Source organism: Chiroxiphia lanceolata, chromosome 10 (assembly GCF_009829145.1).
Source record: "Chiroxiphia lanceolata isolate bChiLan1 chromosome 10, bChiLan1.pri, whole genome shotgun sequence".
NCBI lineage: Eukaryota > Metazoa > Chordata > Aves > Passeriformes > Pipridae > Chiroxiphia > Chiroxiphia lanceolata.
In genome coordinates, this window is record NC_045646.1 from 19,523,760 (window position 1) to 19,542,950 (window position 19,191).

Sequence of the window (19,191 nt, forward strand, 5' to 3'; positions counted from 1 at the left end):
AATTTAACAGTCCAGTCAGAGCAATGGCTCCTGTGTCCTGAGGCAGCAGCTCGAATGTGCAGGCAGTGCACAGGCTGAATCAGTTGTGCTGAAGCTGGATCGGTGGTAGCAGTCCCAGCCTGGGAATCTTTCCTTAGGGATGCATCAGTCTCCCTGTGCATATGGAAGCTGTTACATGTGTTGGAGCTCTGAGCCTGTGTGGCTGTAGCCATGGCAGTGTGGGTGGTTTTCCTTTTTTTTTTGAGGATGTTTCAGTTTTGCTTAGCAATAATATTTTCAGTTTAGCAAATACTCTTTGCTGAAAGGTTCAAGTTAAATTCCAAACAAAATTGCTGTATCATAATGAAATCCCCTGTGGTTTCTCCTGGCATGGAACTACTTGTGCAACTGGCAAATACTTTCTTCTGGGCAGAAGGTCGTTTTTTGGTAATGGGTGCATGACACATAATTTTCAAGTTAATGCAGTTTTCTGCTTGCAGCAATTAAAGGCACAATATTTGGCATCATTCCTGCTAAAAAATATACCTTAGAAGACTGCTTTTTAATGGCTTTTTTTTTTTTCTATATTCAAACATGTATTTGGATCATAAATGAAACAAAATGATAACTTTATAACATACTTTTGGAAACTACTCAGACACAAACTTCTGGCTTCTCCCTGTCAAACACAAAGTGCCAGGCAAGAATTTCTGTTACATGAGGAAAATACACACAAGGAAATCACAGAATTCTTGCAGATGTTTAAAAGGGAACTGAAAGGTCTCTGCTGTTTCAGAGCCTTATGTGTGTCAGATGTTGTACTTTATGTTGTGTGAAATGTTGTCCCCTAATGTGGAGATAACCATCAGTATCACACAATATGAAAACTTATTAATCATTCACGTATCTTGTATTGACTGTTTCTAAATGGTATCTTAATATGTTATCCAGAAGATACAGGCAGAAGAATTCTGAAGAAGGCTGTAATTTATGGTGAGAATTCCTATTTTTGTCTGTGTGGGTTTTCAGGTTGCTGTGAGCTCTCCCTGCACAGGGCACACCTGAATGGCCCTCCAGCAGTTTCCTGAGAAGTAACACTTTTGTTTTCCATTCTTTTTGCCACTTCTCTCTAAAACTGTCAGTAATTTTTTTCCAGTGGAAAGCAGGGAAGTGTCTGTGTCTCATGGCTAGGTGAGGTGGATTGGTAGATGAGCTGCTTATTATGTGTCAAGTGAGACAAGTCCACACACCGTCTTCCCTGGCAACAAACCTGGAGTAGGAGCCTCCAGCTCCCAGGATGGGGGACTGCATATAGCTCAGGCTGAGAAGAACAGGAAATAATTGCCTGGTGAGAGTAGCTGTACTGCATGGTGGGAGATGAGGGGCTTCCAGATTGGTCTGCCCAAGGTGTTTGGGTGGGAGAGCACTTCCTTGGAATGGTTATTAAAAGCTGGGACTGTCGAGCTGGATTTAACACAGAGTTTCTATTTCAGCTTGCTCTGTTTTACTGTTCAGCTCTGTAGCAGGATGTAAGTGAGGAATGCTGGCTGTCTGTATTCAGTTCTCAATCTGTTTGGGATTTAGCTGTTTGGGGAATGATGTTATTGAAACAGAAAGTTTTCCTCTTTTGGTGCCTTGTGTTACTCTCATTGTTTTTGGAACTAATGGAGGACGCCGTTTACCCACCTGGAGCTTTCTCTTCCAATTATATTTCTAAAAACGAGTTTTGCAAACATGTCAGACTTATTATATACACAGTAAAACTGTTCCCTCAAGTTATAACTCATGCTACTAAAATATGTGACTCCCTCATATACATTTCGTCTACCTGCCTTTTTTGTTTCACTTGGCAGATAGAAGGTGGCAAGAAAAGTCTTTAGGATAAATCTTCAGATTGGAGTAGTCAGAGCAGCCTAAGGGAATTTAGGTGTCCAAATCCCTGTCCCAGTCAGAGGCTTTAAAACAGTATTTTTTATTCCTGCCTATCAGCTCATCAGCAATGATGGAGCCAGATTAAGTCTTTCCATTCAGTCAGGTTTTGTGGGCTAATGTTTGCTAAGTGTTTGACACTGAGCCGCTGGCTTTTTTCTACAGCACCTGCTGTTACACCCCAGGGGTTTCTCAAGCCAAATGCTGGTCAGGCCTACCTTGGCTTCATTGTCAGGTCAACTAAGTCCAGCCCTATATGCTACTGTGTAAAGTATAATTTGCCAAAAATACTATTTTTCTTTTTTTTTAAGATTAATTTTTCCACTATTGATTTTTATTATAATGAGGAATTATAGTATATAAACAAAAACTGGTAGTGGTTGCAATAAATTGATTTTCCTCTTGTTTATATCACTGAGGATTGTGCCTGTAAAATTTTTTATTGACTACAGCATTGTGGATGTTTCATTAAAAACATTCATCATTGTATGCTGGTGTCTTTTATTATGTCATAAAACTGCAATGCTAGATAATGCCAGATTTTTCACCCTGCTCTGAGTATAAGGCTTAAATCCTACTTTCCTTTCAAAAAGGTAGATAGGTAGCTTTCTTACTGGCATGATTAGTGCTAAATGTTACCAACTTCAGCCATATTCCTCAGGGAAAGATGAAACAAAATTCAGTGAGATGGTTTTGAGGTGGAATTCTTTGTTTTAGTCATAGTCCCTACCATCAGATAGGTAGCCTAAGACAGTAAGTCTGTTAACTGACTTAAAGAAAAAGAGCTGCCTGATTTAAATTTTATTGTTCAACAATGTTGTGTAATTAGATGGGAAAGCAGCAAAGTCCTTTTATTAGAGATGTCTTTGTAGACAGTAGCCATGAAAGCCGCAGTGCTTGATGCTAATTACCATATTTTGTTTAAACTTCCATCTAAATGAAAAGATCATTCAATTCCGAAGCTGCAGCCATACAAAAACCACAAGTGCAGTTGAATTGCTGCTGCCAAGCAGATGGGGCTTTGATCAGAATAAGTTATTTGCAGCTTTATTGTCTGGCTGCCAGGGTGGGGCTTGTATTGAACCACCTCACCCAGAAGAAGAGGAAGGGGAGAAATGAGTCTGATCTGAGCTAAGTTCATGGGAGAATGAATTTTCCCATTCTTAGATTATTTTTGCAGATGAAAATCCTTGAAAAGAACAGCAGTAAGGTACTCGATATTGGGCTGCTGTAACGTGCTGGTTTTGGTAGGAAGAGGTTGGTATGCTATTAGAGGAATAGAGAGTGTTGGGCACAGCTCATTGCATATTTTTCCAAGGTCAAGTCTCTGTAGAGCATATGACCCAAAACTTGCACTGCTGTACTTTTTCACTGATGTATTTCATATTGTGTGGGACAGACAAAGACTTAGCAGCTTCACACATCTGAGATGCTTCCTGCAAAGACAGTGTGAGAAACTGGTCTATTTACAAAGCCACCAGGAGAGTAGGAGTGGGATAAGTGAAAAGGAATGCAGGAGAAGGGACAGCAGTGTGCTAAAAGTTTAGTGATTTGGGGTTTTTTTCCATTTATGTATTATTCTTGGAATGTATCAGGGGATTTTTGATTATGGCAATTTACTGATACAAAACCTGATTTTTAACAATGAGTGCAGAAGGAAGGAGGTAAAAAATCAGTATAAATGAATTATACTAAAGTATAAAAGTAGAAAGACCACTGCAGAACAGGACTATCCTGAGCAATACATAGCAAACTTATTTTCTGTTTTTAAATTATGTTGATTGTTCTCAATCTTTTCCTCCAGTGAACTTAAAAGCCTAAAAGTAATAATTTATGATGGCTTCTGTGATCTTGTTGGTCAAAAGGGCTGGGCTATGAACATGGTCTTATTTTGACCTGTACCATAACTATCTAAATTCAGACACTGAAGTTTCTCAAGCACAGAAAGCCTTTCACATGCACAGAGAGAAAGGAGGGGAGTGGGGGGTAGGGGAAAAGCCCAAATCAAACCCAATAACTCTGAATTTCTTCAGTGTTGCACTACAAATACTTTAGCAGAACGGTGTCATTTCTGAGCAATTACAGTTGGGAATATTCTGAGGCCACTTTAGAAGTTCAGGGGTTTTACTGTTTTTCTGACAGTCCCGTTTGTGTCCCTGTTAGTACATGCTGGTGCTCAGAGTGTTTGGGATTTGGCCATGCATATGAAGCTTGATAAGGGTTTACCCCCAGATAACAGTGTATGGTCTTAAATTGGTCTAGATCTTGAAATCTGTGTGATTAGCACACTTGAAGTGGATTAGAGATAAAGCTGTAGACTTGTGGAGACTGACTTCCATTTTCACTTAGTTGGTAGAAACTCAAATCAAATCCCTTAAAACCTCCAGACCCCAAAATTTTGATATATTTTGTCTTTTTTTTCTTATTGTCCTTTCTTTTTATTTTACAGTTTCACTTCTTGTCACCTCTGAAACCATCTCCATGGTGCTTTACATATAAGAGGATTTCAAAAGAAAATGTTATAACAATCTAGTCTTTGTGTCAGACTATCTTAAAAAAAAGCATGAGAAAGTTTAAAGTCAAAGGCTAGTCCTTAGCACTTAGAAATTTTAATCATATTATATAAGTCAAGCTTTGTTTTAGAAGCACAGTAACACAGATGTCATTGTTCTAAGTAAGCTGAGTGTTCCTCCTAAAAGAAATAAATATGAAAACTATTTGTGTAGTAAAAAAAGAAACCTAGATTTGTGTTAAATCAAGCAGATATTGGGTGCCGATTCCTAAGCTTGTTTCAGAATTTTTAACCCTTCCCACTTTGTCTCCCAAATGAGACCATAATAGAGAATAAGTTTCAGTAGGTTATGCAGTGGAGTGTTATCACAAACATTAGCAATCTGCTGTTCTAAGGGTGGTGAACATAGAGTTAAAGGAATTTAAAAGGATGTCCCACTGCCCTAAGTGATATGGTAATGAAGGAGACACCCAAATCTCCAGCGCTTCTGTAGAGTTGACATGCTAAAATTACACAGTATTTTGTATTAATCTGATTTTCTGAAAGATCTTAGAGGAATTTGAAAGCTTCCAGGGCATAATTTTTGGAAAGTCTGTTAAACTATAGGATAGATCCCCTCCCCCCCCCCCCCCCCCCGTGATGGTGAATAAGCAAAATCTTTTTGTCATATTTTTGGCAGCAATATCACTCAAAGAAAAAACAAAAGACAACCAAGTGGGGTGGGGGGTGGGGAGAAGACAGAAATCTTTCAAAATCTGCCTTCTGTAAGTTTTGGGTTTTCTCCAGGCACAGAAGGCATCAGTGGTGGTGGTGGAGGGAAAAGGCATTGGTGCCAGGCAGAAACTTTGGGGGTTTTGGTTGTTTTGGGTTTTTTCATGGTAATGGGGGAGTTTTGATTTCTCTCAGCTGTAGAATTTGGTCTAACGAGAAGGTGTGGGGTAAAAGCCTCATGTTTTGATCATATACAGCTTGAATTCAGTGTTTTGCCAGCATAACTGAAAAGTCCTGCTGTCTTGCTCCTGAGAAATATGTGGTGCAGTGCCTGGATAAACAGAGCATTTTTGCTATTGAAATAGTCCTTGACATGCAGCTAGATGCAGTTCTGAACTTTTCGAAACTGAGATTGAAAATTTTTTAATGTTGAACTTGTGGTAAAGAATAATACACCTCCATATACTGTATTATTTAAAGACCTGTGCAGATGGCAAGTCCTTCCACTGATCTGGAGCAGGAAGCCAAGGGCTGACATTGCAATTTGTTATCTTGACAGTACAATGGGTGTTGCAGTCTAATTTGCAGTTTTAAGAATTAATGGTGAAGTGATAAGAGGTGATAAAGATCACAACCTGTGTGAAGTAACAAGGACCAGGACAGAGCTGTGTCATTTACTTTGATGTAAATAAGGTATTTATTCTATGTTGCTCTGGTAGTTCACCTGAGGTGAAGCAAATGTAGAAAATCTGGAAAAGCATGTTTATGAACAGGAGTATTTACCATACCTGTCCATTTATCTGCTAGAGACCAATATATCTTTCTTGCCTGGTTTATATCTTTATATTTCGATATTTTTACAAGAATAAAATCAAAATTATTAGCTAGAGAGCACTATACTTATGTAGCTTGTTTTATTTTTGCTTTCTTTTTTGAAATTCAGGGTATTTCATGCATCATTATCATAATGACCTCTCAATTCACAGTTTTCTGTTCTTCGTAATGATTAATTAAAGAATATAAGGTGACAGCTTTGTGGCTGCTGTAGTGATAGTTTGAACATAAGAAATGCAGTCTTCTTTTAACCAGAAACAAACCAAATTCCTGGTCATGTGTAAGTAATCTAAAACTGGCAGCAGATCGGACAAGAACTTCCCAAATTGTTAAGGGTGGATTACAGCCATCTGGCATGTTTTCCTCAGTTATGCAATGTCATGTAATACAGTAGCTGGATGATTTTACCATATTTTGGGGGGCTATGTAAGTACTTGAAAGCTTTCATGCAGTGACTTCAGTCTTTTTAGCTTCTCAGGAAATAGTTCTATTTTTGAGTACTCGAGTTTAAGCGGTCTCTGTGAAAAGCATTAAGGATTACTAAAGCAAAAGGCTCTCTGGGTTATGGATTTTGTGTTCCTTAATTTCTGCAAAGCTGGTGGTGCATTTTTGGATGTTTTCTGGTTTAGTTGGGGAGATGAGTGTTCCGTGGGTTGAGGGTTAAATTACAGTGTATACATGCTTTCCTACAGAGCTTCAACCTTTAGGTTGCCAGCTGAGGCTCAGAGGATTCCCACAGAGCTCAAAGTAAGACATAGGTACCCCCAGCAGGTGATTGATAAAGTACCAATAATTATAACTCTAATTGCTCTCTAGAGGAGTATGCCCACATCCATATAGGAAGCACTCTACGCTCTGCCTTCCATGGGTGAGTGCTCAGTGAAAGGACAGGAAAACTGACTGTCCTGGTTTTGAACACACTCAAATATTGTGGGCTCTGGACTCTCAACCACACCTCTGCTGCTCGGCTTCCTCAGACCTTCAGAGCTTTTGATGATCTCATTTTACAAACATACTTGTTAACACCTCTGAATCACAACAATCTGGTGTGGAAAGGTTGCTCCATACAAGATTGTAATCTCCATGATGTGTTTTAATGTAGATTTTGTCTATTCAATGGCTGTCGGTGTCCCCACGGGTAGTGAGTTGTGATTAGCTTCTGTTTTCTGCACAGCAGAATTTTCATTACATAATGAAACAATACTTGTGCAAACAAATGTTCCTCGTATTCATGGCAAATCTGCCACTTATTTCAAAGTGAGTCTACTTACAAAACAGCCTAACTAAGGAAATAGTTTTAAAAATACCTGTCCTGACACTTTGTAGTAGTTTTGTAACCTTTCACCAAAACATAAAAATTTGACACAGAAAGCTTGAGTTGGGTATCAGTAGAATTTTTAATCTGGATATATGGTTCTGTGATAGATGTGTGAAAATGCATGTTAATCTAATTTTCTAAAAATAAGAAATAAAACTTAAAATAACAGGTTCTAATCTAAGGTTTTCCTCCATTTTACTAACACTATTTATTTTGGATTAGGTTCACTAGAACACTGAATAGTTTCACTAAATTGATCCTTTTTGCTCTGCTATAAGAAAATCTACCTGGTGAGGTGCTCAAAGAGGTGTAGGTAACTCATACATTGAGAATTGCTTTCTTCTAAGAGAGAATCTAACTGTGCATTTAACCAATTTCAGGACAATTTCCTTATTTAGAGAGAACTTTACTTTTGCAGAAGAGGCCTGGAGGGACAGACTGCAAAGGAAATGTGGAGAGCTTCCTCCGGGTTGTTTTGTTAAGGAGTCTTTTTCCCTTACAAGACTTCACAGGACTACTCTCCTCTGTTGGCTCAAGGTCAGCAGTGACTTTCCTGGCTTGCTTTTGAAGCACAGCAGTAATGAGAACACGCTTCTGGAAATGTCTTTGTTGTCTGTTGCCCTTGGATCTAGTCCTTAAAAAGGGGGTTGTCCTTACAAGTGTTGAGGAGCAACATTCAGCCTTAGCTAAATTGCTTTTCCTTAATTCATAGATTGTGGGGTGGGAGAGTGCACATGTCCCTTAGACTTTCTGCAGGTTTCTGCCTCTGTCTCGTCCCTTGCTGACCTTGGGGAGGTTCCTGGCTGGAGCCAGCACTGCAGTGCTGCTGGCACAGGGAGTGGGCAGACAGGGAGATCCCAGCCTGAGGTGCACCAGTGTGCATCTGCTGCTCCTCAGTATTTCCCAACTGCAATTCCCCTGGAGTTTTACATCAATTAAGACTTTGGTACGTTGTCTTGAAGATTAGTTAATCCTGTCATTGTTTTAGTGCCGATTTGCTAATGCAATTAACAGGTATTAATCCCCGTGCTTTTAAAGAAAAGAACAATAATAGATTTCCATATCAGCTTGGTTTTTTTCCAGCATCTTTCCTTAGCTATTCCTTTATGGCAAGATAGTACTAAATGGAGATATCTGCAGTTCTACTTGGTTTAAAAAGTCCACCATTTAATTAGAAACGGTTTAAGGGGCCCTAAAAATAAATTTGAATTGTAATCAGCTTCTTAACATATTTCAGGTACCTGTACCAAATATTGATTTTCTTTTTTTTTTTTTTTCTAATTTCCATATTTTCAAAGCAACACTACATCAATTTACAAGTTCAGTTGTCAGCAGCATGAATTAATGTTATCAATCAATCTATCTGCTTCCATAACGTTATTTTCTAGAGCCTGCATTTTGCTATGTTGTAGTGAAAAGGAAGCTAATGCCTTATTTGGCTAAGGGATGGTTAAGACGTTTTTTATTTATGTTTTGGCTACTTTTCCATTTCTTGTAGCTCAAATTGATTATAAAGGGTCCTACAATTAATGTTTTTTATTTTTTTCCCATCAACTTTTCAAGCTACATGCCTCATGGTCTCAGTGTTACATAATTAATCAGATCTTTAATTTAGTTAACTTTTAATAGATAGATATGTTTAACATATTAATTTTAGAAATTCATAAAGATACTATTTTGCACTGAGGAATCAAAAATTTTTCTGTAATTTTTTTGGTAAAAATCTGTAGATCTGAATTGGGCTTTTCCTTACTTGGAATTTCTGGGGGTGTTGTTTTTGGTTCTTAGGATGTTTATGTTTTTGTGGGATTTTTTTGTTTACTTTGTGGTTTTGTTTGTTTCGTTCTCAGGAGAAACACCAACGCTTTTTTTGTTTAGTAAACAAACCTTTTTCTGCAGTGAAAAATCTGTAAATATATATAGTTGCACTACATTTAGAAATGTCGGTTGAATTGTATTTAATTTTTCAACTATCTGGATCCACTTTCAGAAAAAAAAAAAAAAAACCAACAAAAAAAGAGAACTGTTCAAGAGTTCCTTATTCCGCTCACATTCAAGTGTAACTATCTAGCAGTCCAGAGAGAAACACATTCACACGTACACATGTCTCAATAGCAAGGTTTCAAATGTTTCAAAAGCAAACAAGCAATTATTTAAATAATAAAACCAACACCTGCTTCTTAAAAGCCAAAAGCAAAGAAAATACAACGCCCCCTGCAAAAAACCCAAAGCCAGACACACACTCTTGGGAAGACATGAGTCACTGCCTCGGGAGTTTGCTGACGTGAGAGACAGTTCCAAGCTCTCCAGCTGAACAATACACAGTCCTGCTCACAGAGTTCACTTTAAATAAATGTGCTTTGGCGAGTGCCTCTTTACTGAACGTGCTTTTTGTTGGTTTTAGCTTTTCTGTAGCATCCTCCTCCTTTCATCTTTTAGACTTTTGAATACATTTTTGAGAGTGTGATGTATTTAAAAAAAAAAAAAGGCTTTAGGCATCCCGTGTGTGTGACTTTTTTTTTTTTTTTTAACCTAAGGAAATTGTAAAGGATCTTGTCAAAGTTGAGTTCTTTGTGTTGATCTAAAGAGCTTCAGTTAAAAGCTTTTTTGAAGTGTGTGGCAACTGCAGCAGCAATTTATATGGATGGGAGATCAGCTATATAATAAATAACTAGGTGCATATATATAACTTCTGAAAGCCTGCTATCTTGTCTATTAAATAACTTTTTTTTTTAATTAAAAAAAGCCTCTAATTAACCATGTGGTAATGCTGAGGTATGATTAAGGGAAGTTTCATTTGAACTAGAGTTCATTTATTTTCCAATGCGAACACAGTTTGACAACATACAGTTTAACTCCATCTCTGAGTCGAGCTTTCTGCATGGCAGTAATATTATTACAGCTTAATGATAGAGCTGCTGACTTACAATTCACCTACCATGCAATTACAGAGCTTCCAGAGTGGCCTGTTCTCCTCCCTGCTCCACTGGCAAACTCCTGGGGGTGATGCCCCAGCTGGTGCTGACACTCCACAGTCATGGTTGCCTTCAGCATCCCATGGCAAAACATTTTAGGGAAGAGAGGTTTGTGTTCCTAAATGATTTCTGGAGGGAAGGATTCAGTACTCTACCTCTACAGTGTCAGGTTTTAACAGGGAATGCTGGAGTTCTAAAACTAACAGTGAAATCTCCCTCCACACCCTCCACCATCACCTTCTGTGACTGTGTCCTCAAGCTTTGCTTTGCTTTCTTCCCTCACAGAAGAAAAGCAGCATTTTCTAGAGAAGTGGAAACAGTTGAAATGCATGCAGTTCAGCACTGTGAAATCTTAATACCATGCAACTACTGTTTTAGATAGAAACCTGTTGATCTTTCAAAGGAAAAGAGCTCTTGGTTTATCCAGTTTCATGTACTGGCTCTTCTACCAAGTGAGGTATGTGACAGCACTCCTTCCCAACAAGCAGTTCTGCTGTTAAAATCTTTGGATCATGGCATCAAGGAAGAAATTAATTAGAACTGAATAGCTTGTAAGCAGGAATGCTCTGTTGCAGGCTATGTGTTGATCCAAGTAACTGGAGGGAGGAAGGAAATTAGAGTTTGCAAAGTCCTTATTTGAATTCCACTACAGAAAAACGTTAATTTTTCCACTCTCACTCTCCACAGTTTCCATTAAATGTCCTCTCCTCTCCATGAATTCAAGGAAACTCAAGCTGTTAACTGGCTTGTAGGATGTTTTAATAGCATATCAGAGTTTGTCTCAAGCTAAATGAAGACTAAAATTTGGGAAGCAGACTCACCTTAGAAACAAAACAGATAGTAGCATTAACTCCTAAGAAAAGTAGGTTGATATAATGAAAATTCTGCCTGGCTCTTAGCTACATCCATATGAACAGGACCATTTGATTGATGATTTCACGTGTAACTCCAAAGGTGAAAAAACAAAGCAGATCTCTGACTGCACACGCACTTAATTTTCATTTTTGAGGTTTGGAGCTCTGCTGTGATAGAGATACAAAAGAAATCCTGGTTCTCAAGGTTTGGGGGCCTTTACACCAAAATTGCACATAACAAAGGTGACTCTATATTAGTCCTGAATAGTTTTTCCTTCTTTCCATAAATAAATCAGCATAGTTTTGTTTCATTTCTTTTTCACATCTTTAAAGTTCCCTCGTGTCTTCTCTGTGCTGATATGGTAGTGACATATTTCTAAATTTGCTCATCCTGATCTCATTCAAAATTTACATGCTTCCTGAATAACAGCTTTCCTCACTTTACTCCTCATCCTTGTTCTTCCATGACCTGCTGTCCTTGTGCCATGGCTTAACCCCAGCTGGGGAATGAGCCCCACGCAGCCTCTTGCTCACTGCCCCCCAGTCAGAAGGAGGTAAATCAGAAGAGTAAAAGTGACAAAATTTGTGGGCTGAGATAAATACAGTTTAACAGGTAAAGCAAAAGCCACACATGCAAGCAAAGCACGAGGAATTCGTTCACCACTCCCATGGGCAGGGAGGTGTTCAGCCATCCCCAGGACAGCAGGGCTCCTTGGGACAACAACACCATCACTCTGAATGTTCCCCCCTTCCTTCTTCCCCCCAGCTTTTTTGGGGTCGCTGTCCTGGCTGTGTTCCCTCCCAGTCCTTGTGCACCCCCAGACCACTCGCTGGTGGGAGCACAAGTCCTGACTCTGTGTAATTACTGCTCAGCAGTAACAAAAACATCTCTGCATTCTCAACACTGTTCCCAGCACAAATCCACATCATAGCCCCATATCAACTACTATGAAGAAAATTAACTCTATCCCAGCCAAAACCAGCACAACTTGTTGGAGCAGCTGTTAGTACAATACCACCTTTCCCCCCATCTGGCAGACAGATGGGCTAATCCACAAAGAGCTACTATTTGTTCATGGATCAATTTTCAGAGTCTAAAGTGAACAACTGACAACCTTCCCAAAGATGCTGAACATGTCCATGCCTGGGCAACGTTCCACAAAACAAGAAAAGTCTTTCAAGACTTTTAAATATTCCTCTCTTTCTCAGAATAGGAAGAAAGACAGACCACAGTAATTTTTTTTAAATTAGGAGGTTGTTTTGTGCACCCACTTACGCAAGTGCCTCTGCATTTTTTTATTTCATTGTATGTTTTTAAGAGAGAGCATATTACAAAAGGAAAAAGTACTTACTCTTCTCTCATAGACAGCAGCAACTGCAGTAGTTGAGGTATTTTACAATTTCAGCAAGAATTGTGCCATATCAGAAGACTGATTATGCTTGTTTGGATTGACCTATGATCTCTTCGATTTTTCAATTTTCCTGCTGGCATTTATGCTCTTAATTTAAATATCTGGGCTTTGTTGCCTGTTGAGTCACTATATCCTTGTTGTATAAATATGATGTAAAACATTTTTTTTTTTTTTAAATTATAGAGAAGTACAATTTGGGCTACAAGTACCCTTAGTCTTTCAGAGTTTAGTTAGCAGTGGAATGTATGCTGAAGTATATCTGACATTGCATAAACTGCATATAAATCATCATAAGAAAAAGCTCTATTGGAGGGCTGCTTGTTACTTTATGAACCCTATCTTTAAATCAATTGTAACAGAATGAAATGTAAGTGAATAATGTTTTTCAGGTGTATATTTTGAGTGAGTTAAGTAATGAGATTGTTTTCTTTGTTTCCTCAGACCTTGAGCTTCTCTTCCAAAAGGGAGTCAGTGGGATTCGTTCCCCTTGAGAAACAATAAGCCAGACCAGTATCTGGGCTGCAGTCCATGTTGTTTCCCTCCACAGAGATGGTATCTCTCTTGTGAGCCCTGTGCATCGTCCCAGGTAGGGCAGCCAATGCTTCACAGAGGATATTAACAGAGAGCCTGCAGATACTGTAAGTTGCTGGAAAGTGGCCCTGTAGGGCCACACTTTCACTTCACAGCACAGGATGTCACAAGGGCTGTAAGAGGTTTTGAGGGAGGAGTGGAATTGCTCTCCTGGCCCACGCGCTTTGTGTGCTTTTCACCTTTGTTCACCATCTGTCCTTGCTGGAGCTGACGTCTGCCATCTGAGCGCTGCCTCCCTCATGCTTAATTCTCTGAATAGATGCTTATGGCACCCTCAAAAAAAAAAAAAAAGCCCTCAGCAAACCAAAGACAATCGGGTGTCTTTGTGAGGCACACACTTCCCTGTCCCCATGGTGCTTTTGAGCGCACACCCTTCCGAACAGCCTTTTGTGTGCTCAGACCCCAGATGGCTGCCTTTAGCACAGCCTTTAGCAGAAGAATCATATTCAAATTGTCTAATGGATAATAAACTGTACTGACTTCGCTTTTGATGTGAATGGATGTTTTCAAGTTGAAGAAACAAAAGATCTCCTGGGGAAAATTGCTGGAGATATGTATCGTTGTAAATCTTGAAGGGGGGCGTGGGGTAAAGCTGAATAAATTACAAATTCTTATTGGGTTTGCTGAGGAAACAAGCACTGCAGAAGTTGACATATCATACAATTAGTAAAATATTTCTTAAATCCAATTTTCTAGATTATTGCAGCTAAGCAACTAATACAGACTTTTGTATGTTTTGAATTCACACGGGCCATATTTGATACCTAGAATTCTCAGCAGTTTAATTTTACTGAAACAAAATGCTTTCAAGAAGACTTTGCAGTTGCTAGAATGTTCCCAGAAATTTCCAATGGCAGTAACTGAAAACCTTTGAGGCTCTCTTCCCTCTCCTCTGCCCTTCAAAGCAGGGAACAGAAAAATGTGATTCATCCTGAGAGTTTCAGATGGAGTTTCCTGAAGTTTCAGATGTTGGTAGTCAGTCTGAACAAAAAAAGAGTCCACACTGATATTAGTCAGACTTAAATGTTATCTTTGAGTAAGTATTCCAGGGTTGAAAAAAAAAGTTGTGGGGTTTTTTGTTTGGTTATGTCTTTTGTTTGGTTGGGTTTTAACATGATGAAAAAAATGTGTCAATGTAAAATTTTTTTAGCTCTCTGAAGCGTGTTATTAAGACATGTTTTTCTAACATCTAAACAGTTTTTTAACCTTTTTAGAAGTAGTAATTTTCACCAGGCTTTTTAACACAGAAGGTAAGATTATGAAGTACTCTTAGGTGTATCTAACATTCCCTTAATATTTTATACATATAGATAGATATATATATGAAAACCTATAAAATAAAGGATAAAACGAAGGTGAATGTTTGGAATGCGCTGAGTAACAGCAATAATGTATTTTTATTGAGAGGATGTGAATAAATCTGTCTCTGATACAGCTTCCAAAACTTTTGGAAAATGCAGAATTTCTCTTCCAGAAGTAAAGCAGAATGCAGGATAAATTCTGGCTTTTCAAAGAGAACGATCTTTTTTGGACCTACCTCTTCATTTGTCTGATAGTTACATTTTGGAATCTTATGGAACTTACTCACTAAGCATTTTAGGAAAGCAGTTTTGAAACAAAAGCAGTCTTTTTCAGTTAAAAAATTTCTGGGTGCTATGTATGAGAAATATATTATTATTGCTTACATTTCCAGAAATACATAGTGGGGAGGTCTGGGTGACAGAGCCACTCATGTTAGCTCATGACAGGATTTGAAAGAACAGCTGATGTGCTATGGTTTTACACACTCAAATTGCCTGTGGTCCGAAGTATGAACCTCTTGGCTTTCCACAAGTAATTATTTTGGGATGTATTCACATTAAAAGAAGAAAATAGGAGAATGCAGTCACCTCTTGCTAACTATAGAGTCAAACCAATTCCCATGGGAGGCCACAAAGATCTATTCTCTCACAGTCCCAATGAACAAATACCAATAGTAGCAGAAGCATCAATAACATCTAATCTGAATTTCCTTCACATGCATTGCAGCTGAGCTGACCAAATGATCTGGTATGTTGGGTCAGTCATGATTTAGTCTAAACCAAGCTGAGATGGTATTGATGCATCAAAGAGACTTAAGTGAGCTAATGAGGATCCACTTCCACCCCAAACTCATTGTGTCACTGTCCTTTTGCAAAACATTATAGACAGCATCAGCAGTCTTGTGTACCGACTTGGTTTGAGGTGTTCCTGTGACAGCCACATCCCAGACTCTATATCCATCTCTTTCAACTGGAAAATTTGTGTTTGAAATTTACCTTCCTATAGTTGCACGTGGTTGTTGCAACATACTCCAGGCAGTGCAGGGTAGTAATACCACTTGAAAATTAAAGCCAGCGCTAAAGATGATTACAATCATTACTGGAGTTCAAAGTGGAGACCACAGACTCTCATGATGTCAACCAGCCACCAGTCAGGTTCTGATGGGGTTTGAGGCATTGTAATGACTAAAAGGCTCTAATGTAGTTTTGAAGCAAGTTCTGAGAAAACTCCTGTATGTCCTGGTCTGCAGCAGCCAGTAGGGGTACAGACTCTCTGGGCTTCTCAAACAGGAACTGCCTCCTCAGAGATCAGTCTCAGACAGAGGTTTCTGTGTTGCAATTTAACCACTGGAATTTGTCCTTTAGGTTGTGCAGAACCCTAAATAAGTAAGTAGAATGAGTTTTGGATTGGTTTTAGTACAGTAATAACTTTTGCCATTGTTTGTGAATTGATTATGTTGCATCTTCTGAGATGTCCCTTCCTTGTTTGCTGCTGGCACAGGCCAAAGAGTCATTACAGTCTTTAAGAAAAAACTCTTCCCTAAAAACATTGGACTGTCTTATTTCTCTGTTGGTGGAAACTTACAGTTGTCTATATCCCACTAAATTTTACATGAGGGAATGACTTCAATACCAGCTCCACAGAGCAATCAGCTACTTTAGATAGTCCTTGAGACCATGAGCTCTGGTGAAGATAACACTGAGGAAAAGGAAAGGGAACTTGAGCTGCTTTCTTCTTACCTGAGAGCATTGTGTTTGTGTAGTCTGATTTTTTTCCCCCTTATCTGATGTGTTTGGGGAAGAGACTTGACTGTGTTATAGGATGTGAAGTACGTACTAAGCTTTGGAAATACATCTGAGGCTGTGAATAGCTCTGGTTTTGGATAGGTGGACTTTTGACATTTTAAAATAGGCTGCTTTTGCATTCTTAAGTATTTCTGAATGTCATCCTTATTTCTCAAATGGGGCTTGCAGGATCTTTATCCTCTGTTCAGAATCTTTGAACTAATGAAACATTTATGCAAGTGCTGACTTCCTAATCTCTGTGGGGTTTTGTCACTGTGGTTTTAGGGGGATGAACTCCAAGAAGGTAAATTCTAACCTCTGCCCAACGGCCTATGGAAGCACATCTCAGTCTCAGTAGCAAGTTGTCAGTTCATTAGGAGATGCACGTACTCTAGGTTCCTGGTAGTGGTTTTGGAAGGCTCCACGGAGTGGTAAAGTCCAAATTCATGGCTTCTGGTGTATGGCCAGGTCAGAATGAAAAGCTTTGAAAGGCATGTGCTTCTGTGTTTCTCTGGATACTTTCATACAAATGTCCAGCATTCATGGAAGCAGAGATTTAGCACTGGAATACTCTTAAGGTTTAAACATCTTGAGTGGGAATTTTGTGGACCTTGGAGAACTATAGCTAAGGTCACATGTTCTCCCGTGGATATTTAAAATATCCAAACTATGTAAAATATCCAAATATCTAAAATAAAGATTTTTCATTATAATTCTCAATGTTGGCTCCTCTGTAGGCATGATGACTTTAGTATTGCTGTATCTAAGAGGTCTGTTAGAGATAATATGGGTCCCTTAGGCACGATAAATGGAAAATATGATACAATGGAGCATAGTTCTTTACAATATATAAATCTCCGTTGTATATTTGTGCTGTCTTACAGACCTGAAGGTGGACTTTGTCCATACTGTCCATTCAGCTGATAACCTTTTCTTTGTGGCCTTGCTCAACTCTCCCCTCTGCCTTTACCTGGAGCTTGCACAAAAAGATTTAGTTGATCTAAACCAACTTTCTTTTCCTCATCTTTTTTTCTCAGCTGCACTTACTGTTTCATGGATAGCAGTGAACAGCTTTTACTCTCAACTGTCTGCCCAGCAATTCCAAGGTGATTAGAGAGGCAGAAGATTTCTCACCTGCCCCTCACCACCTAACCACGGTATTTCCCAGTCAAGTACAATGTATATTATTCTTAAGATTTCCTTTTGGACTGTGATTTTTATTTTGTGAGGTAATTTCAAACCAGTGGAAGACTTTAGAGAATCTGAGCAATGCACAATGCTTATGATACAGCCTGGGTTCTGCCACCTGTGATGTGCAGTTCCAGAAACTACCAAATGGTTCATTTTGTTGGTTTTGTGTTACAGAGTTTATCTTAAAGGTTCATAATGTTACACAAACATGCACCTCTTCCTCTCCTCCCCAGGTCTTGTGTGAGATCAGCTCAAAAGAACTGGCTGTATCTGTACCATTCTCAAAGTCTGTTTTAAAATTGTGTTAATATTTTAAAATGTGATTGTTTCCTATTCTTTTACGTTCTCATCTATATACAAATAGCATGTTGTAGCCCTCATTAATCAAAATGACACTTTCTACACCCTCAAGTGTTTTCACATTTGCACATGAAGTGTGTTCCCAAAACTCTGTGCTCCCTGATTGATCTCTGCTTTGTGCACTTTTCAGACCTATGTGTCTAAAGCTGGCTGAAAAGATACAAAGGTTGACTTCCAATGTGATTTCTTTAATCTTCTTTTGTAGAATTAGTATTACAAACCATGTAGAAGGTCTTTCCAAGTTTGCTTTTTGCATCAAGCTTGGCACAGGCACGAAGGACCACATCCCATCTTACGCTGGGAAACACACTGCTTGTTGCCAAAAGAAGTGTTAGAAGACTCTGCTGTTTTGGGAAGCGTGGAAGAGAAATAAGGCTGTTAAAAACCAAGGAAAAGAAAGCAAAACATCCTCCAAGGCACAGACTTGGCCCACTGACTCTGTTCAGACATTGCTCATTCTAGGGCTCATCTCCCCAGGGAGTGCCATGGAACAGGTATTAGCTGCTGCTCACATGCAAGAGGAGGATTTAAATTCAGTAACTTGTCTGCTAGCAAGAGCACAGACGACTACTCATGTCAAGACTTCCATGTATGTGTATATATAAACCAGACAAAGACTGCTTGAGGGAATGGGAAGCAGTAGAAAGCCTTTTCTAGGCTAAAGAACTGTTGAACATATAGAAAACTCCCATTCATCCTTTGTTTTCTATCTACTGTACATCCCAAACGCTGTGGGAATGGCTGTGTATGCAGGGCCTGGAGAGGAACTGGAGTTTAGTGCTCTCTTCTAAAATATATTATAAGGGTTCAGGAGTGTCTGACCCCCGGAGGCACCTCTAGGTCTCCACAGAAGGGGTGCTGCCATTATCTGACACTTTGTGCCTACATGGCATGTGTGAAACACGCAGCCAGTTTTACTGCAGCTCGTACTGAGGATTTCTTGACTGAAGACTCTCAAAGAATTTGCAGAATTTCCTCTCTATTTTTTTATGGTCTGAGCACGGGTATTTCTCTTGTCTGGCTCAGTTCTTTGCTAAAAGTCTGTCTGCAGACTTTAGTAAAAGAAATAAAAATAATGTAGAAATAGGTATCACCATGAAAGCGCAGGGGAGGAAAACTTTGCCCTCTCCATGCCCAGAAGCATAATGCATAGGTAGAACAGAATTTGAGGAAAACTACTTACTAAAGTAAATTCTTCACCTCTGTAAGTTTTTATTGTCTTGTCCTGGAAGAGACAGTTATTTTATGTCACCTTTATGGACTGGTCTAAGGTCTATAAGAGTGGATAATCTAGTTTTTGGGGTAGGAATTTCATAATGTGACCAGTAGTGGCATCTGACATTTCTTGCCTTGAGCATGGACCCAAGTGCTGTACGTGTGAGAGGGAAAACACAACATCTGTATGAACCTAGGCTGGTATTCCCGGAGGGAGAGGGGGA

General features: G+C 39.1%; 1 protein-coding gene across 4 annotated transcripts in view; it reads left to right on the forward strand.

Annotated features, from left to right (window-relative positions):
- Positions 1-19,191, forward strand: part of SPSB4 (splA/ryanodine receptor domain and SOCS box containing 4) — a 160,648-nt gene that overhangs the window by 55,621 nt on the left and 85,836 nt on the right. For 2 of the 4 annotated variants that reach the window (XM_032698347.1, XM_032698349.1), the window contains one exon: positions 12,966-13,110. The exons of 1 other annotated variant lie outside the window; for it this stretch is intronic. The gene's annotated coding sequence lies outside the window, so the exon portion shown is untranslated. Of the gene's footprint in view, positions 1-7,801; positions 7,821-12,965; positions 13,111-19,191 lie in introns of those variants that run through there. One more of the 4 variants, XM_032698350.1, reaches the window with a different exon arrangement.